The sequence below is a fragment of the Chaetura pelagica genome, unplaced genomic scaffold, assembly GCF_000747805.2.
Source record: "Chaetura pelagica isolate M959 unplaced genomic scaffold, ChaPel_1.0 scaffold308, whole genome shotgun sequence".
Lineage (NCBI taxonomy): Eukaryota > Metazoa > Chordata > Aves > Apodiformes > Apodidae > Chaetura > Chaetura pelagica.
Genome location: NW_009954442.1, coordinates 2567518 through 2584339, shown reverse-complemented (window position 1 = coordinate 2584339; position 16822 = coordinate 2567518).

Sequence of the window (16822 nt, the reverse complement as noted above, 5' to 3'; positions counted from 1 at the left end):
CCCACAGGCTGCGGCGTGAGGAGCGGGGAAGCGTTCCCCGCCTCTGGCGCTGTGGGGCCACGGGACGCCCGGCCCCCTCTTTTCGCGCCCCCGGCTCGGTTTATGTTATCCAGGGCTTGTCTGAGCAGGGAAGGGCTGAACGTGGAAGGCAGGTCACGCAGCTCTGTCGTTTAGTCCCCCATGAGCCACCACCCCGCGGGGCAGCTCCTGTCGCCACCGCCTTCGGGAGCCCCGGCGACCGGCCCTGCAGCCCCTCCCAACATGTGCCCGAGCGCCCTGGGGCAGCACAGCGCAAAGGTGTGTTGTGAGGAAGGGGTGGAGGATGGGGCAGAATTGGTCCAAGTAATAGATTTGCCCCGGGAGAGGAAGAGGACGTGCCACTGCTGATAACACGGCTTTTGTGTGTGCCTGTCCTGAAGCGAGATGCCCCGTGTGCCTAAGTAACACCTTAGTGCTGTTGTGCAGGGAGGGAGAAGCAGATGTGTTCTGCTGAAGTTAAAGTGGCTACGGGAGATTGAGGTGCAAACAAGGCTCTGTCAGGGTGCCTGGCGGCTGGTGTCCCTGAAGCATCCCTGTGGATCTCCTATGAAATTATCCCTCGTGAATAATTCACTTCCCCTGCTTTGCAATGTATCTTTCTGATCTCAAGTTGTTCCATCCATCAGTTTAAAACATTTCCATTTTCTTTTCAGGCTCTACTTGTCCTGAAGTGAATCTTTCCTTCTAGACTTAGACACCCACTTCTCTGAGACCAATCTCCTCTGAGTGGCAGATGGACTCCAAAGCAAAGAAATAATCCTTCCAGGCCTTGATGTTTACACAGGAGGCACAGGGAATAGTGTTTGTCCAATTATGGTTTTACTCTTGAATGAAAAATAAGCACATTTACTTTCTCAGTAGGGCTAAGTAAAAGCGGGTGCAGCATAAAGGAGTACTTAATCACTACAGAAAGTAAGGACTTCTGCCTGTCACATATGGGCTAAACCATAAACATTTTGTGTTTCCTGTGGTCTGGAAGAACCTTGGCATATATTTAGACAAAGTAGGTAATTGCAAGCAACCTTCTGTAGCTGCTGTCAGTATCTGCTGCCAAGGGATGTCTGAAACACTCCTGGAAAGCCACAATTTCTTTCAATAAAAGTATGTGTACTTTTTAAGCAAATACCATTGTGCTTTGGTTTTGTAAGAAACAAAGTAACTTTAGGCTGGATCTCAGCAATTTCTTTTCCCTGTGAAGTCAGTCATACTCTTATCACCTTACATGTAGTCCTATCTAAGGACTATATCAGAGTCATATAGTCCTTTCTAATTATTTCTTTACAATTGTACTAAGAGGTGATATTCTTTACAAATGCCACAAAAGCCACTTTTATATAAAGATATATAAAGCACTGCTGGGTTGTATGCCTTGAGTAAACCTTGTTTTCCAAATGTAGGTTGTCCAAAATCTAGATTATTATACCTTTGATTTTGCATATTAAATACACTTATTTCCACAGACCCAAATATGATAAAGCCTTTTAATGACTTTGCAGTAGTGGAGACCTGTTACATGACACTAATCAGCTGATGTCTACAGTTGCAGACAGCTCAGTTGGGTCCCTGGAGTAGAAAACAATGCTGTTTCAGTGAACACCCTTTAAGAAAACAAAAATTGTTTAGAATTCTAAACCAAATTCAATAACACAGAAAGCTACCAATTTTTTTCATTTGAATAGTATCACTAATTATGGCAAAACACTTACTTATTTGTCTAGAACAATTCCTTGCTGTTCTAGATTGTTTTCCTGTTATGGTAATCAGAGTTTTCTTGACACATTAGGATTTTAGAGGATTTCTTTTTGTATTTTTTATATTTTCCCTTCTTAGTTTTTTGTTGCTTGGTTTTATTTTGGGTGGGATTTTTTGTGGTTTGGTTTGATTTTTGGTTTGGGGTTTTTTTTGGCACTAACTTCAGACATAAATCTTGCCAAGTTTTAGAAAATAAGCATCCTTAGGCTTTCAGTTGGCTTCAGTAGCATTTCTCCACTAAGCATGTGTTAATAGACTGACTGTGGAATAGAACTGTGTTTTTTAATGAGTTTGTAATTTGGAAGGTATCTATGGGAAAGCATGGTACAGTTGAGACACGGATCATTGCCTTTGTTTCAACCTGAACTTGATTCGTGGGAACATTTTGCTTCTTATGGGAGGACGCTGCTTACACAGGACCACAAAGACAACATTTAACCAGGTCTGCAACAGAAATTTTTCCTCATGTAGCAATATTGGTTGCAAGTGTTTAATTTTACAAGGCATTTCACTTCCAACCAAGTCTCAAATGTAGATGCTGCTCTACTGTCATATAGCGATTTTGCTGACACAGTTCATTTTCTAAACCAACTTATACAAAAAGTGTTTGTCTTTGATAACTATGGCAAAACAGGTATCCCATACTGAAAGAGAAACTTAATTTGCTATGCACATAGTCCCAGAATTTACATTATTGTAGTTATAAGTGTACATCCTTCTCTAATAAGTGTGTGTAAGCCCTTATTTCCTCTTTCTAACTCTTGATGTATTCTAATGTACATGACATTTTATCCAGAGTAGATAATCTCTTTCCCAGCTAAAACATTAAGAGCACTCTAGAAATGTTTATTAATGTTTATCATGTTGATATTTAACAATTTGAACAGTCTTTAATTTCAAGGCTAATTTCTACCTGTCCATAGCATTCAAGCTAAATTAAAGGCAACAAAGCCTTTCTATTTAAAATGAAAAAGAAAACAAAATCCCTCACAGACAGGTAATTGTGTTTTGATAGAAAACACATGGCAACACTTTTAGCAAAAGTGGATGTGTCCAGTTTCTTCTGAAAGTTCTAATGCTATATAAGTATTACCAAGCTCCCTGTGATACAGTCATGAATAGATTTACATGCATCCACACAAAGAATTACTTGTTTGTGGATTTTTTGGTTGCGTTTGTTTTGATTTTTTTTGCTATGTTTTGTTTGTAATTTGTTTGGTTGTTTTTTTTTTTAACTCAGAAAAAAGCCTTGGATATGAAGATAATACAGTGTAGACTTGGCAGTCTTACTTTTTCATGTTGCTCTTCAGTCTCTCTGTATCACTCATCTGGTAGCACATTTGGTTCTTGGCCAGAGTGCAAGACTTCAGTTTCAGAACAAGACCAAACAAGCATTTATTTTTATGCCTCCGATGCTTTAGTGCACCAATAGCTTGAGAGAGACCTTTTTCCTAGTGGGGAATTGGATCCTGATATCCTCTGAATACCTACTATTCCTTCTCACACAAGTGCTGCAAAATAAAATTTGAACTTAAGATCAAATTTAAAACTGTGGCTCAATTTGATGTTTAGCACAAGGCAAGTTAACTTTTTATCTGGAAAAAAAATAAGGTTTAATGTGGGTTATTGTCAGAAGGATATAATGAGCAAGATGTCTTTTGTAAAAGAGAAATACCCTATTAAAACAAGGTTTTGTGATGTAATTATGTTGCTCGTTTTCATGTGACTGTCCATTTGTTAGACTGACCACTGTTCATAGTTCCCATATTTTACTGGGGTGCTTATTTGAAAATAAGTGGGGATTAAGAGAAGAGTATCACCATGAGCAATGTTCTGTGTGCTGCACCATGTACCATTCCTGAAGTCACTGTTGCTGCCTTCCTTGACGGGCAATGGCTTCCATGGGAGCAGCATTCTGAAAGCCTGTTGGTGCTTGAGACAAAGTTGATGTGTACCCAGTCACGAGATGCTGAGCTGAATTTACAAAGCTTTTGCAGCTTCCCTAGGGCTGTGATTTGTGTATGTTACTGTATCCCACCACCAACTCACCTAGCAGGGTGCGTTTGTTCTGGATCAGGATGATCATATATGGAATTAGAGTACATAAAAATAAGTTTATACCAGACTTAGACCTTTCTCCCAGCTGCTTGAAAATAGGTATCTAATCTGGTATAAACTGTAATGATGCAAAATCAGCTTTTCAACATATCTTAAACAAAAATGAACCTACAAAAGGGATTTTTTTAAAACAAATTTTGGTCACATCAGTGATTTACATCATGCAGTCATGGCATTTTGGATACAGAAGTAGGAATCCTGAATTTGGAATTGCAGCTATTGGACAATGAACTTCCCTGTCATATTTCCACTGGCAGAATACTAGTTTAAGGAGGCCTTCCCAAATCCCAGAACTTTTTTTCTTTCACCCATTTCTTTCACCTTAGCTAATGCAACTAGATTTTGGGGAAGGCAAAATCAGGGGAATAGAAACAACACCGTGAAGCTTTTCCAGTTAAAGGGACTCAACTGTTAACTATTTTTAAAAGATTAGTTGATCTTTGGAAAGATGTGTGAGTCCCAGCAATATAAAATTATCCATTTATGTACGTCGTTGTGGGGTGGCCATTTCAGTGTTTAGATATAGGTGGTAATTTATTTAGTTTTCTTTTTTTCCAGAGTTCATACAGCTCCCAAACACCTACCGGTGTGGCATCGTTGGGTGTGCAGTCCACCAAAACCAGCAGAGCCAATCCAGTAGCTCGCTGGAGCTGAAAGAGGTGACTCCCACAGCCACACTTGCTGCCACTGCTTTTCTTTTGCCAGCTTTGGCACTCACCTGGCTCCGTGGTGAGCCAAATCTTTCTACTAAACTGGCAGCATCCTTATAGCAGTCATTACATTACAAGAAAGATAGCAGAGAAATGAGACACCTTGAAACACGCTTTCCTTACTTTATTTTCCCCAGTGATGGTTTAAAAGTTTCTGCCCAATCTGACAAGTTGCAACAGGCATGTGATATGGTAGAGTCCTGCTTGGCTGAATCAGAAAAAAAAAAAAAAATCAAGAAAAAACATGTAATTTTCTGCCAGTTTAGTGAACTGAATTAATTCAGCTAGGTATCAGATGAGTGCCAGAGCAGGTGGAAAGGAGTGGCCTGACCCCCCTTCCAGAAGTGGGAGGAGAAAGGGAAAAGAGCAGGACCACTGCTGCAAGCGCTTATTCCTCTCAGCCACCATGTGGAACTTCTCCCTCAGAGAGGTAAAACCTGAAAGCTTGAGAGCAGAAAAATTAGGAGTAGGAGAGAGAGGACTTGTTACAAGCTTTGTTTTTAAATTAGTCTTTTAAATACCATCTGCAATTGATCTGTACTCTTGCTAATGATACTTGGATGAAGGAATCATGTTACAAAATATTGTTGTAGAAATAACTTCCACTTACTAAGCTGATGACATTTATTTGCCTTGAGAAATGCATTGCTGATGCAGAACAACAGATGTATAATGGGCAAAATGCTGGCAAATTCAGCTCTTTAATACACTGTTCAAGGTTGTGGCATAAAGAATAAAACACATTATAGCACTACAGATACTATGTATCCATTACACCAATTCTTAAGCTGAAATTTTTGTGTAAATACACATGTTATTGGAGCTGATTGTCTGAAACCAACAACTTCACAAACACACTTATATTTGTGAGTAGTGTATAGCATCTGCTGCTAATAAAAGAAATACATTCAAACAGGCTTATAAGTTAGCATGCATTTTATCTGAAAATCAGTGTGAGGGCTTTTAAAATCCATATATCCTACCTTAGCTTTTAATTCCGATATATCACCCAAGTTAGATATTTAAGAACACCATCTTTCTGGTGAATCAGTGATATTGTATAATACTAATTTCTTATTAAATCCAGTTCATCTTATGGTATCAGAAAATATATGAATTTCCTTTATACTGTTCTTCGTACATGAGTTTGAAAGATGTGTAAATTATTTACAGGTCCACCTTTAAATCTAAAATCTGTATGTCAAGTATTTATGATCTTTAAATAACTTCTGCATGACAACAGTCTTTGCTTCAGTCAAAATCCACGAGATTTCTACATCTATACACATTTTGTTCTGCTGGCAGACAAAACAGACTACATCTTCAGTTTTTTTCAAAATAATCACATTAGCTTACTCTCCTTAAATAAAGGATTTTGCTAACCTATATCATTTCAACAAAACCGGATAAGGGAGTAACCCAGCAGTTACACTGGTACATCTAGTGTACTTGCAGTCATTGATACCCCAAAGTACAGTGAGAAGTGCTAATACCTTAATCTGTCTCAGCTGCAGCCCAACAATATCCTTGGCTGATCTGAGATTCAGAGAATTTAAGGCGGGCTGGAACCATCAGCTCCCTGTATTGGACTTCCTAAAGGCATCGTTAAACGCAGCTTTTGCTGGCTGAAGTGCAACTCCTGCTTATTTCTATGCCTCTGCAGGAAACTTCAATCTTGATTTGGAAACCCAGTCCAAGAGATAAAAGCCTCCCACTCTGCTTGTTATTTATCCAGGTTTTTCTCATTTTTACTATGTAAAATTAACACTGCTTTACTACTTGGCAGATTCAGTTTGTAACTTCTAGGCTCCTGACACACCTTTCGCTATTAATTTAAAACCACAGGAATTATCCCTGTCAATAGTAACTCCCTCTTTAATATGTAAAACAGATTTTAGCTTATAGACAGAGCTTACAAACTAACAGTTTAATTTATTATTTTTTTCTCCTAAGAAAGATACTCCATTGATAACCTTTATAGCCATTGCAAATTTTTTTCCAGTTTCTAATACTCTTTGAAGTGTGGATATCAGAACTGCATGGAACAATTACACTGTTCTCACCAGTGCTGTAGAGATAGAGAAATTCCTCAACTAACATTCATTACACTAGGCCTCATACATTACAAGATCATATTAGCCTTTTTGACTCATTATCGCATATTACACTGAGATCTGATGTTAGATTGCCTGTCTGTGACTACCTGAATAATTTTCTGATCTTCTTTCCACTAGAGATCTGTTTATTAACAGAAGTATGGTGCCTTTCCTGTTTCAGTTTTGCATTTGGCTGCATTAAGGTACAGCAATCCAAGGGGAGAGCTTTTCTGGCCTATGATTACTTCTTTTCATCACCACTGATCATCATCATCCAAGAATGCCTAGGAATCATTTGAGTTAGAGATAGAAATACTCTTCTCTTCTTAGTGTGTTTTGTCCATTTCATTTTAAGATTTGTTAAGTCCTTTATTGGTATTACACAGTGCTGATGTTTTAAATGGTATGTCAGGTCACTCAGAAAAATGCCTTACCAGTAATCTAAAGATTGTTTTATCTGAGTGGTTACTTTTGGCTGGACCTACACAGAGTGGTACATTATAGTGTACTCCATGTTCTCCTTGTTCACATTTTCCAGATCAGGCACTTGGCCACAACACGCCGTACTTTTCTTTGAATCCATGCAACCAGGGTGTTCTGTCCCTAGGTGAGGTGCAAAAGTTCTGCAACATCTTTCCCCCGACCCTTAGGGATTAGCTGCCTGTACTCAAAGCCAGATCTTATATGTGCAGCTGTGTAACCTTAGATAATTAGCTATCTGAGAGGAAGCTGTGAGAAGCCCCACTGAAGGTCTGCACCACTTTGTTCAGGAGTTGCTCTTATGCTCAGACCCTTGCTTGTTGCCTGAGCTATTGTAGATATGCCTGTGCCTATACCTTGCTAATCCTGACTTTGACTCCCCTGCCTCGACTTCCTTGTTTGACCTTGAACCTGCTACAAGCTTGCCTGCTGACTGCTGGACTATGGGTGACTGATCATCGTAACTGGGCCTGCTGAGCTCTTAGAACCACAGAATCAGAATCATAGGGGTTGGAAGAGACCTCTGGAGATCATCAAGTCCAACCCCACTGCTGCAGCAGGAACACGTAGGACAGATCACACAGGAATGTATCCAGACTGATCTTGAAACTCTCTGGAGAAGGAGACTCCGCAACCTCTCTGGGCAACCTGTTCCAGTGCTCTATCAGCCTCACAGTAAAGAAATGTTTCCTCATGTTAAGGTGGAACTTCCCGTGCTGTGGCTTGGTGCTGTTTCCCCTCATCCTGTCACAGGGCATCACTGAAAAGAGACTGGCCCATTCTTGACACTCACCTTTTAGATATTTATAGACATTAATAAGGTGCCCTCTCAGTCTTTTTTTCAAGACTAAACAGCCCCAGGTCTCTCAGCCTTTCCTTGTATGACAGATGTTCCAGTCCCTTAATCATCCTCCGTTGGACTCTTTCCAGCATATCCCTGTCCCTCTTGAACTGGGGAGCCCACTTGTTGAGGTACTGTGAGAATGCACACCTTGTCAAGGAGGAAACAGCCCCTGCTTGCCTTATTGTGATCCTCATCCTCTGGCTCACCTTCCCTTGCAGAGATGCCACCTTTGCTACTTCCTGAAATAAGGCTACTTCCCATGGACACTAAGATGCAATAAGAAGGGAAGAGGAAGAAGCACTGTGTGCTTGGGGTTCACCCAAATCCAGAGCTGCACCTTGATGGTCAAAGAGCTCAAAAGTACTCTTGGCTTCCACAATTTAAGCATTCTCAGAATCAAATAAGCAAAGATGCTGTTGGGTAGGTTTGCAGGTAGGGTGTAACTAAGAAATGTAATGACAAACAAACTTATAAGCCTGCAGTGGAGCACTTGAATTGCTATAAATCAGCCTCAGTTGGTAAAGAATGCAGGCAAAACTGCATACTTCTCACTTTGTGCTGGGCATTAACATGTGTGTACTCAAGACAACTCAGAACCTGAAAGTCATAATCATCAGCTGTTAAAAAGGCAGATAAGTACTAAGATACTGTTGATAGTACTGCAAAACTATTAGCATCAATTCAACACCTGCCAATTATTTTTAAAAATACCTTTATGGTGTTGCTAGAACACAGTGACTCACTACAGTAGTCAAATTTATGTCTTCTTTTACAGGAAATTAATTTCATTATTTCACATCCTTTAATTGTTTTACTTGTATATCTTTTTTTAGCTGTTATCATCACCTTTGTAATAATTCTTGGCAATCATTGTAGATGTGTTTTTTCTCTGATGTCCTCTTTTTCAATAGTATACGAATTTGAGTATAATTCTTCTTGCATCTCCAGAGCTAATAAGAGCTGTCTTCTACTGTGCAACTTCTAGTATATGTGATCATAGAAATTATTGCACTGAGCATTTCTATCTCAGAAGCACCCCAAGCTTTGCACTGATACTACATTGCAATGCTTATTATGTGACTTTGTGTCATTAAAGAAAATCATAAGCAGTATTTGTGAGGAAAAAATATTAGGCAGGTCAGCAAAGTCATGTGGACAGATAATATCCTTTCTCATTATCACTAGCTGCAAAAACAAGGCAGGAGAAGCTGATAGGACTTAGAAGTCTTTGCTTATTAATATCCTGTTTATATGTTGGACTGCATGCACTCTCTGTTCTCTACTGTTTCCTATTAATTAAAAAAAGTTTTAGTATTAATTAATACAGTATAGCTTGCAAGAGGATAGAGCCTGTTTAAGGACAGAATGAAGATAGTTATTCCATAGACATAGGAAAGACTGATAAATATATTTCCCTTTATTCTCCTTTGTGGTAGTCTCTTGTTAGGGAGGGAGGTAGTTTGAGATTGAAAACAGGACGGGGAGTTGGATTTAGAGAAGGAAGGCATCCTGGTTTTCTCCTTCTAATTTGTGGAAAACACAGTTCATGTGGCTCTAGTGGAAATTCACTAAAATATGACTATTTCACTAATATTGCTGTCTTCTCAAGCCATGTCTTTTCAGTTTTTGGCTTTGAACATATGGTTGCCTTAGGAAAGCTAGATTGGGAATCCATTCTTTCACACCTGCATCATTTATTTTGCTCTACCAGTATGCACCATGCAGAGGTGCATACTCCTCTCAATCAGATGAGAAAAAAACAAAAACAGTGAAAATGGCATTGTTGGCACTTCATTGTCTATTATTATTGCATCCAGAAACATATTCAGTTTTAATTTTTCATTCTTTTCAAGAACAAGTTTTCTTTATATACCTGTAATATGGTATATCACATAATTACCTCGGACTTTTAATCTCAGGAGCATGGTCTGAGAATGAGAAATTAGGATGTTGCTGATTGTAGATGTTAGTATCTAAAACTTTTAACAATTACATGAGGAATTTTATTTGGAATAAAATGGCTATGTTTACTTTTGATTTGAAGTATGACTTCTTGATTTTTTTAGCTGTGTTCTGTCCTTACAGTAGCAGTTCCCCCATAAAGCATAGAAAATTTAATCTGATATGGCTTCTTTTTACTTCTTCTAAAGCAGACCTGTGTCCTTTTCTTTACACAAATCCCAGAAGTTCCATGGAGACTTCTTTTTCCTCTCAGTAGTCTTCTTCCAGCTTCGAATTCCATAGGAGTTCAGTTATTATAGAAGTTTTTGTGTCATAGCCAGCCTGAATCTTTGCCAGTCTTTCCTGATGAGCAAAGAGCAGTTCACTCTGAAGCAAGTCAGACTATAATTAAAAATGTAGAAAGAGGAGAGAGAAAAATTACCATACTATAAGTGAAACTGGGTGATTTTTTATTTTTATTTTTTTCCCCAAGGTCTTGCTCACGAGGGCATATGAAGAGTCTGATTCTCTGCTGTGGTAGATGCTGAAGTTCACCTTGACTCATGGCATTCATCTCTATCACTGGAATTACACAAGTGTTAAGGCTGACGTAAAATTTCAGTGCCTTTGACTGTTCAAAGAAAGGTTTTATCCATCCCACAAAATTATACAATAGTTTTAGAAAGTCTGGAAGGAATAACAATGGCATGATGGAAATGACAGCCCCAGGTTCAAGTCCTCCAGGCTGACAGTTATATCACCTTTATTCCTATGGCTAGATTAAGGCTAAAATGGTTTCACATCCTCATTTTGATGAGTACACATACTCCTAATAACTGTGATTTGTTCCAAGCGATAACTACTGGTGCCTGATGTTATGAAGCAACATAAAAAGGAAATCTCATGTGTTCCTGGAATATGGTGTCTGTGCTGTACTGTGAGACTAGTTTAGGAAGGATGATACACTACTAAAAGAAAATTAACAGTGTTTTTCTAAAACATTTAAAAGTTAAGGTGATGTTGCTGAAACACCATCATTTCATGTCTCTGTTGCTGACACAGCTCATGTTGAAGCAGTTTTATTGAAGTCATTACAGGGTCAATGGAAAATCTCCATGCATATATGAAAGTATTTTGAGTGATTTATGTGAGTCCATGGATATTCATTATGATGATATTCTTTCATGTTCCCATTGACAGGCAGAGCAATGTCACCGATAATGTCCAAAATAAATTACATCATCATAAAGCTGGACCTTAAATGCAACAAAATTAAATTTAAGATAACTCTAAAAAGTTTGACAATTAAGGAAAGTTAAAGGACATATTTCAAGTAGCACTTGTCACCTTAAATTGCCCTGCTCTAAGTGTTGACATGCAGTAGGCTTCGTGACACAGAAATAGACATAAGGAAATGAATGTAGTGAGACAGTCTATTCTAAAATATCTCAGCTTGCTCAGTTCCTAGGTACTCTGTATCAATAGAGTCTTTCCAATGCCATGGATCTCTGAATACTGCAGCTTTCTGTTGTTAGGTGTTTGCTGTTGTCTGTAGCTATCAAAAGATTCTCTTCAGTGAGGGATCATGTGTGAGTACTCTTCATTATCTCCAGCAATTCTGCAACTTGCCCCAATGAAAATAGGGAGCGCTCACTGATTTCTTGACACAGTATGCTTCTGTATATTGCCATTTATGTAGGATGCAGTATGCTTCTGTATATTGCCATTTATGTAGCTAAACATTTATGATAGCTAAACACTGAGAGGAGCATGTTGCTGTGCTTAGGAGCTCTGTAGACAGAAGTGAGAGGCTGTCAACAGTTTGGCACAGAACTATCACAGTTGACTGAAGAGGATCAAAGCCAGGGAGGACAGGCAACCAAGAAGTGAAATTATTTGACTGAGGTTATTTAGCAGAGCAAAAACAGAATTGGGAAGCAAGCCTACCAGTGGAATGATGACTTTTATGAGCCAGCATCAAATTTTTCCCTAGATTCAATGAAGTTAAGATCCATCCCGCATATTATGGCTTCCCTGATCTATTATTGCCCATTCCACACCTGGCCTAGCACACACCTTAATTTTAAAATATTGTAGCCCGTATTTGATACAGTATGTTCATTTTGCTGAACATAGAAAAACAAATTGGAAACTCGGTTGTCTAATCAGCTGAAACATAGGTCAGAGAATTTCCTCATCAATGAAGAACTGATGTATCAGAGACCTTTCCACACAGTAAATACTCCAGGGCAGATTAAATTCTACAAAACTTCCTCTTCCACCTTCTTTAATCTTGCTTCCTTGTATGGTGGTCTCATGTAGATATTCATTCTCTAAAGCCTGACTTTTTTTTTTCTGAAAATGTTTTTGTGGGCCCCTAACTTCAAGATCCAGCTATATCTGTAGTAGTTTTCTCCAAAACATAGAAAATGCTATATCTCACATCTGTGTTGCATTTCTTGAGAACATATACTGTTCCTGGGGAAGCAGGGCTGGGAAGAAGAAAATATGGTTATTTAAGCTGGATAGGAGGGCCTGTTCTTCCATAATCATCTAAGGCCATCAGAGTGGCATTTTAATTCTTTGTGTTAAATTGACCTTGAATTAAAACAGGAAGAAGTTCAAGTGAAAGAGACACATATAACTAATTTTCCAATTATGCTTAAATTAAGTATATGCTTAATGTCTTCAAGGACACTATCTGGGAAAAAAAAAAAAAAGCAAAGCAGCATTGCAAGACTCCAACTTACTACACAAAATTTACATGCTAATATCTTAGATTTAACTCTTTTAAGAGAGAAAAAACTTCAATATTACTTCAGTGATAAATAGTGGGTAAATGAAGAAAGAGAGATTTATTTTCCCAAATTAAAGCTGTTGCATGATAACCTTGCTGTGTATCGTGTATCTACTATCAGGGCATATAGCTCTGCTCAGCCCAGCCATGATGGTCAGTGAAAAAGCACAGCTTAACAGTTCCATAGTGAACTGATGAAAACAAGTATAAAAGTAATGAACTCTGGAGTTATGTGTAGAGAAAACATTGTTTGAGCAACTTGTATTTAGCTTTTTCATTGCAGACCAAAAGCCATGCAGAAGGGAATGGAAACAAGATGAGTAGAATAGATAGGCAGAGAAAACTGTGTTGAGTAAAGCGTGTCTCCAGTTTCCCAGTAGATAACACTGTTTGCTTAATATAATAAGATTTATTTGGTACTTAATTATATGTAAGAGCTATGTGATTCATTTTTTATTAATTAAAGAACAAATAGCTAGAAAAATGTGTGTGATTTTGTATCTCAATTAAATTCACCTTTCAGTAAGTGATGTTTTTGAATATACAGGTACAGTTATGCTTTAAGTAATTTAGCAGTCTCTGTGCTTATATGGCCATACACACCTAGCCCTTTTTTCTGGTGATAAGAATTAAGTGCTTAACTTAGGGCAATGGACAAAAACTAGTTCAAGAAGCAAACCACCTTTCTTTTTTTGCTTGTGCCAAGAGCGAAGAAGCAATTTCCATAAATTTCAGATTTATATTCTAAGGGTGATATTAGATTTGTCTCAGAAATATGTATTGATACATATAGTCATACAGATGTACTTTATCCATTCTGAAACAATGCAGGTGTTTCTTCAGCAGATCATGACTGGAATAACAAATTGAAAAGTTCAAGACCTCATGACTGCTGAAAAGTTGATTGCTTTCTTAAGTCACTCTAATCAATTAGAGTGAATATTACAGAGCAACACAGATTCATTTGATTCACCATCAGGTTTACAGCTTTTTTGTAGAACCTTCTCTGCCAGCTTTGATTTTAATTTTTATTTATATCATAAAGATGTGCAATGAGAATACAAATTCATTTCCCAGTGGTTACAGGAATAGTATTTTTGAAAATGAATAGTTTAATGGGTTGAAACTGTAGCTCAGTGTTCCATTTACCCATCTAGAGATGCTCTAAATCTTTTGGTTAAAAAATAAGAACAATTAATTGAGTTCGCCAATTTGGAAATTATCTGGGGGGAAAAAAAACCCAAACAAAAAATTCAAACAAAAAACCAACAACAACAAACCACACAAAAACAAAATTTAAAAATAACAACAACAACAAAAAAACCACAACACAAAAAACCCCAAACCAAACACAAGCCCAAAATAAAACAAAAAACACTAAAAATAGTTTAGTTTAAGAAACAATGGGAAAAAAAAACATCAGGATAACAAGAGTGACTGAAAAACAATTCATGACCTGCAGTGTGATTCAAACAAACAGTTTTATCAGAAAGTTGTTCTGAGAGGTTGTGAACACCTTGATTTGCCCTCCAGCTCATTTTATTTTCACTGAGAGCCATCCATCATCCATCCATCCATCCATCCGTCCTTCCATCCATCCATCCATCCATCCATCCATCCATCCATCCATCCATCTCATTCCCTCAATAACTAGTAGCTTTTTCTGTTTCTGTAGTAGCTAATATTTGTTGTTGTCTTTGAATTAGTTTCTAGTTAATCCTTTAGGTATGGTGAGGTTTTTATTCATTAATTTGTTCAGTACCTGTATAGTACAAAGAGGTAATAGCCAAATTGTAAAAGGTGCTCAGCCAGTAATCTGGGGGAGCAGAAGCTTGACCATTGTTCATATAAATTGCATCCTACTTTTCTGGGGTCAGGTTAGTCCCTATTTTTCCATTTCACATCCTATTTTTTATCACAGTTGTTAACTTCATTACTTAAGGCCTAAGCCTGTGGAAAGATCTGTCAGTACTTAACTTTAGGCATATGTTTATTTTCCATAAATTTAAGAAATTTGGTCAGAGCATAATGTTTGCAAGCTTTGAATATTGGAGAACGTACCTTTGTGACTCTTAATTAAGATAAGTTAAACCTCTCCTTCTCAGTTCACTCCTTTATCATAGGCTTGCAATTTAGCTCTGTAATATCTAAATTCAAACCAAACGATTCAAACAAGTTTGGATAATTGGCTTGGTTTATTCCTAATTTCTTGGCTGCTCTTCTGCTATCAGCCGTTTTCACCAGCGAAATAAAGCAAAACTGCCTGACTTACTGAGCTCTTTCTGCCCTGGCTTCATTCTCTAGGTACAGAGGGGAGTGGCATAAGATCTTAAAGCAAAAGGAGCTTTAGCAAAACAATGAAGCAGAAACATCCTGCATAGCTTGCATGTTCATTACCACATCCAACCATTCTCTTATTTAGAATTCAGAACTGTAAGAACACTGCAATATGTTGTGCATGGAAAACTGCAAGATCACTAACTGATCACTTTCTTTTCTCTCTCCTATACTTTTGTGGCACTAGGCTGTGTCCAGCCAGGTCTAACTCAACTTACCTCAAACCATTTGTCTTACCACAATACAGAGATACTTTATTTACTCCTTTAAATTTTTTTTTTATCAGTAAACAGAAGTACCCGAGCCATTTTTCAGCTAGTAGACAGCAATATGTTCCTGTCATTACTGGATGAAGAGAAATGCAGACGTTATCATGCATCACTGTTGAAGCAGCACTACAGTGTGTATTTCACCTGCTGTCTCTAAGAACTTAGCATTGTCATAGGTAGAGAGATTATGAATACCAACATGTTATTTCAGCAAGCCCACTATTGCCCATTTTCCACTGACTTTTTTTTATTATTATCCTCTTACTAAATAATGAGCAGGAGAAGTCTTTTCTCCAGAAAATGTGTGAGATGAGACAGTGCAGATGTAGCTTGACTGTCAGTTTAAAATAAACAGGAGACATTTTTTTCCTGATATAAAACAGCTGACTGATATCAGTTCTATTTGCTATCATTACTGTTAGAAGAATGATCTATTAGGACTTCTCTTTCCCCCAGAGAAACTTAAGACTCCAAGGACATTTCCAAATAGACTGTAATGGTTCAGACATTCTTATCAGCAGCACATTATGAAACTGCTGTCTCTCTCTTACTTTTCCTACAAGCACTATGAGGCTTTTCTCAGAACATCAGTGAAGGAAGGACAAATTCTATGCACATAAGTGCAAAACCACTACCAAATTGCATAGTGCCAGCAGATAGACAGCTGTAGATGACTTTGCACCTTTTCTGAGTACCCAGTCTGCTATATCTATAGCCCGTAAGTTACCTTTCAAAATACCATTAATGTGTAAGAATTTGTCCAAACTCCAATGAAGGCTGCAGCTGATTAATTGAAGCATAATATATACCTACTAAAATGCAATAAGCTACTTGAGCTCTTAGTGATGAGGCTAGTAATATTTAGAAAAAAATATTCAGCATAGGAAGTAGAGGGTTAATAGCTTAGCATCTGCTTAAAGAGAAAATAAAATAAAAACTAATCTCTGCTTACTCAAACCACCACATCCTTGAATTACACTGCCTCTGTTTTTCTGTTGGGTTTTGTTTGAGGGTTTTTGGTTTGTTGGGTTTTTTTCCACTGTAAATCAAAGCCTCGTTTTACTAATTGTTTGTAATTCCTTATTTACTTCTTGTAAATTAGGGACAGACAATGCCTGGCCTTGTCATTACTGTTTATAACACGTTACAGAAACAGAAATAGGTAAATCTGATTGATATACTGTTCCAAGCAATTCAATAATAAAATTCAGGATACAACAGCATTTCATGTTTCTCAGTATATAAACCATGCAGATACTCACAAATACTGTTTCAGAGTAGATCACTGAAGTCTTAAGTATTCCAAATACTGCACTGCTTAAACTATAGTCCCTCTTGACTTTGGAAAATAATAGCAGATAGTTTAAACTGCATCTGTTGTACAATGGCATTAAAACCAAATTTATCTACCACCTCGGGAATCAGAATTTAAGCAAGCA